We start from the raw sequence: 5,525 nt of genomic DNA, 5'->3' as shown, positions 1-5,525 counted from the left end.
AATAAAAAATTTAATTAAATAAACTTATATAATAAACTAACTTTTTAATCACCCTCCCGCCACTATTTATCCACTGATTTCAAATTCCAAATCACGTACGAGAAATCAACCAATCAATGTTAAGAATTTGTTGAAATCCCTTGAACAAAGATCATACTTTTAAAGACCCGATCTGTCAAAGTGTCATTATAAAAGTAAGAACCGGCGCTATCTAGTGACCTGACACTTTGGATCAAGTTTGCTTAAATCTTGCTGGCAATGCCCTGTTGTCCACTAGATGGCACTGCTGCTCACTAATATAAAGACACAAAGGCCGTTAAGTGCAACTGGAATCAAAGAGCAGCTCCTGGACTCCTAGTCAAATCCCCTGAACACAGACACAATATTTAAATAACTGGAATAAAATATCAGTCAGAATGATTATAAAAAGGCGACAGTAAAAAAACAGGAACAGCACAGACCAGGAACAGCGCAGACCAGGAACAGCGCAGACCAGGAACAGCGCAGGCTCAGGTCTGGGGCAGTGGCTGGAGGTTGAATAGACGCAAGTGATTTAAAGCAGAATGCTGATCTTCCTTTTCATTTTATAATCTCTCAAAGCCTGTCAGTCACAACTTCACTTTTGACCTACAGGACCCATTGAAGAGGTCTCCTATCGTACCACACAGCCCCACCAGGGATTAAATCCTTCCAGAGCACCAGGCACTGCAAATACACAGACCCCTGCCCAGACTATGGAGCAGAGAGTGGTGAGCGGACAAAACAGGAGAGATCCACTACATACACAGAAACACAGGCAGATACTGTGGATACATATTCAATAGATAGGTCGATACTGCTGAAAGAGCGTAAATAGAGGTATCTTTCGATTTATATATAGATTGATTGAATGATCATAAGAATAAAGAAATGTTTGGGACAGAGTTGAGTCCGGTTGACCCATCAGGGCTCGACTCTTCTTGTATACACTTCCAAAGGGATCTCATTTTATGGGACAGAATCCGATAGTTTTTTAATATTCCCTGTGTTTCTGATACAGTGGCACAAAGTCTGGATGAGAGAGCATTTCAGAACTGAAGGATGTCTGTATTTATATATTAAAATAGCCATTATAGGGCCTCACTGTAAAGCTAGTGTAAATAACAAACAGATTTACTGAGCAGTGTAACGATGAAGGCACTTTCCAAAATGTTTGTCCACTGAGGTTTATTGTAACATTAACTGCTGTCCTTAACATTAATTTAAGACTGGAGGAACACACTCAAAAAAATTGAAAAAAAAATACTTCAAGACACTGCTATGATAGCGCAACCATCTGGTAAATTAGCAGCAAGTAGAGTTTTATCATTTAAAAATATGAGCAGTTAATGAAGGACAGGAAGCAGCAAATGTCCCATAGATAATAACACTACACTACTTTACAACATTTGAATAGCTATGAAAATACATTCCAAATGCAAAAAAGTTTTAACGGTCCTGAGCAGCCCCTCCCTCCCTCCTCAATCTCTCGCAGGCCGCGGGCAGTCAAGCTTTGCGGTGACAAGAGGTGGAACAAAGCAGGATTGTGAGGAATGGAAAGCTGGCCAACCCGTTCTCACACGCTGGGAGAGCAGCGAACGTTCCACTTGAATCGGTTTTGGACACATTTTTAGCATAATCCCCCCGTCCTGCCCCTTCCGACCCCCATCACTGTCCCGCCTGTCAACCTGCGCCTGCTTCCCAGTTCTGAAGTAAGACTGACGGACAGTTCAGAGCGGAGCAGACACTGAAGGACTTTCAATACTCCCTTTCAAGCAAGTGATTAGAAGTCTTTTTTTTTCCAAGCGCTATGGCTGGTAGATTTTTGGAACAAAAGGCAGAGTTTGTGCATGTGTGTGAGGTGCTCTGTACCAGTGGCACTGTCTTTGAAATTATTTCCTTTATCTTTTTTCCTGCCGCAGTTTGACCCTGACACAAAAAGGAAGTCTTGAATGTCATTGTGTCACTACATCTGCCCCTGCCCCAGATCCTGCTGCTTCAGAGAGCGGACTCTGGTTCGAGAATGTTGGAAATGGGTGAAATCTGAAAACTGGAAGAAACTAAGTGAAGTAATGAAAAGATTCAGCTACTCTGAAGAAGGCACTAGCCAGAACGATTGTCTACTTGACTTAACCTCTTATACGTAAGAACATAAGAAAAGTTTAGGAACGAGAAAAGGCCATTCGGCCCATGAAGGCTCGCCCCATGTTAGCGCACCCCTACTGAGGGGAGCTAATTTAAAAGCACAGAATCTAGTCTTTTTTTTTAAAATGTTCCCAGTGTTTTAGATCTTACTATACCTGGTAGGGTATTGCATTTCTAACTGTTATAAAAAAAAAGTGTTTCTGTTCTAAACTTTTTCTCAGCTTCCACCTCTGCCCTCTTTTTCTTCTCTTTGTGCTAAATTTGAAGTCATGTCTTGGGTTAACTTTATAGCATTTATGATTTGAAATACTTCAATACTATCAAATTTGATTTTTAAAAATCCGGCAACAAGTTCTCCCGAAGCTATTTATCCACTGATTTCAAATTCCAAATCATGTACGAGAATTCAACCAAGCAATGTTAAGAATTTTTTCAAATTCCTTGAACAAACATACTTTTAAAGGCTCAATCCATCAAAGTGTCATTATAAAAGTAAGAACCGGCGCCATCTAGTGACAATTACACTTTGGATCAACTTTGCTTCAATCTTGCTGGCAATACCCTGTTGTCCACTAGATGGCGCTGCTGCTCACTAATATAAAGACACAAAGGCTGTTAAGTGCAACTGGAATCAAAGAGCAGCTCCTGGACTCCTAGTCAAATCCCCTGAACACAGACACAGTATTTAAATAACTGGAATAAAATATCAGTCAGAATGCTCATAAAAAGGTGACAGTAAAAAAAAAAAAAAGTGAAGGTACTATTTAATAAATCCTCATTTAAAACAATAAGAAACTAAACATCTGTAAAACACCTTCCCCAATAACAAGCCTTGCAATTCCCAATCTCACCACCGGGGGGCAGACCCGTTGCTCATTTCCAGGGTATGTTTTCTGAACTACATACAATGAAATCCCATCAGCCAGCTTGCTGAAATGACTACTCAGTCAAGTGGAAAAATTCAAAACAATAACAACAGAAACCCTTGTTACCAAACGATGCTCCTCACACAATGACACACCGTTTGTCTGCTACTGACATGGCACTGTGGCGTGCAATAAATGGGTTAGACTACAGCACTGGGATGCCAGCATGCTGCGTGCACTTGGATGCAACAGCAAGGATAAGGACAGGATGGTTCTCTATGATTGAGGTTCATTTGAAATGAAATGTCTGCTTCACACCCATACCTTTGTTAATTGTTCATTACACAGTGACTGCACATGAAACAGCTTTTGACATCAGACTGCAACATGATCAGCAAATTGTAACTCATTTAATGCATTGCGTTTATCAGCCCCTGATATTCAGAGCAGTTTAAAGAAGCTAATTCAATAATTCCAGAATGGAACCTGCCATGTATTTCCATGCACTGCATAGATCTCACAGCATTGAAAGAAACACCTGTTATGTTTTATTTTCAGAACTACATTTCCCATCGTCCTCCTGCTCACATTTGTAACTGGATTTACCAGTGAGCAGGAGGACAATGGGAAATGTAGTTCTGAGCGGTCCATGCAGGTACATGTGAAGCCATCTTGAGGCAAGGAATGCAATTTAAAAGTTTAAAAAAGTGGTCAAAATATATATAAAAAAAAAAAAAAAGTTAAAACAATACACACACTTTATGTAAACAGTTGTAGCAACACATGTGAACACAATAAAATAAAAAGGTCCTTATGTACCCTTTGAAGTGGACAAATGGCCCGGCTTAGGCCTTGAGCAGAAGGACAGACAATAGATACAAAATTGAAATTAAGGATAACGAGATGACCAGAGCGGTCAGGGCTGGATGTCTGAATACTGGTCAACAGCTCCTGAGCTTTCTGAAGAATTCGGCTGACAGCCTGGTGTATCAAACGCTAATTAAAACCTGCAGTGTTTCATGTTTTAATTCAGCGCATTTAAGCTTGTTGGCTGGTGAATAATGAACGGCACAAGCAAGGAAATCAATTTTACAGTTATGGGAGCAGAATAAAAAAGCCACCGTGTTAAAATAAATGAAACAAACTCACCTGAGACCCCGCTATAATAGACACACAAAGCCAGTGCCAACTCATTAGAAATGCTTTACGCACACCTGCCACCACAAGGGGCAACACGCTGGCTCCTATTTCTCCTTCGACTTCGGAGTTATGAAACCTTCATCTTAATGTTCACTCTGTTATTCTGAATCGCAACTGCGCCCTCTGATTTAAGAAACATTGATCGCAGTTAAGACGCCTCACGCCAGCTCGCTTCTGTAATTGTTTTAAAGCACAGACTTCCAGGGTGCTTTGTTTGAACAGTTATTTACGCTTCAGAGAGCTTGTATTATTTATAACAATGTGATTACCGATGAACCTCCCACACTTGTACGCTTTGCTGCAATTACTGTGTTGAAACAGTTATTAAGTTGCTTACTTGTTCGTTTATTAGGGCTTTAAACACAAGGGCCAGGTGCCACCCCTACCTGGATTTCTGCAGCTCTCCAATGCACTTACAATTTGGAATGTTGTAGTTTTCAAGCCAGATGCATTTGGATCTGTAGGTATTTCATGCATTTTATTCCTCGTATTCCCTGAGCAGTTTTGGATCTGATTTTCTGTATTTTTTTATACATGGAACAGCAGCTTGCTTCGAGTTACTTGTTATTTTAGCAAGTTCAATAAAGCATCCCAATTGAAGGAGGTCGGAGACACAGTTAAAATTCCAAATAATTGATATTGTATTGTAAAAGTTGCAAGGCTCAGATGGTCACTAAGTGAATCTGTTCTACCAATACGCAGCAGTGGGTCACCACTATTACAAAACCCTAATATATGGGGACATGTATAAACATCTCAAAAGTAGCACTCTTTTACACGCCCAGTGTAAAGGCAGCTGACTGCATTAACGATGGCTCTAAAATGGCTCCTACCTGGGCTTGCAGGGCTAGCTCCAGCACTGGAGGAGAGCACCGAAAGAGAAGCTGGGAGCCCTGGCTGTAGAGGTCTCATGTCCAGCAAGACGTACAGCGGCGAGCCCGACAGCTTCGGTCGATAGATAGCCCTGGACACCCTTATGTGCAGCCTGCAACCACTGCTGCTGATACACTAGGTCCCACGAACGCTGGAGGAGGTGGTGAACCAGGCTGTGGTAATAGGGGCCATGCTCCTGGATGAGGAGCCCCTGCCACGTCAACTGGGACACCAACCCACAGTGCGCCAGGTTCGGCCCAGCGAAGATGAGATCGAAGCTCCTGCGGGGGACTGGTTTGGGGAAGAAACACAACCCCGAGGATGGACCCGCAGGGGCCAGGGGCTCCGCCAAACAAACACCAGCACAAAATCACAGAGCCTGAGACAGCACCACCCAGGGCCCACCCCAAGCCAAGATCAGGA

Source organism: Polyodon spathula, chromosome 27 (genome assembly GCF_017654505.1).
Source record: "Polyodon spathula isolate WHYD16114869_AA chromosome 27, ASM1765450v1, whole genome shotgun sequence".
Taxonomy (NCBI): Eukaryota; Metazoa; Chordata; class Actinopteri; order Acipenseriformes; family Polyodontidae; genus Polyodon; species Polyodon spathula.
This window is presented reverse-complemented; position numbering follows the sequence as displayed.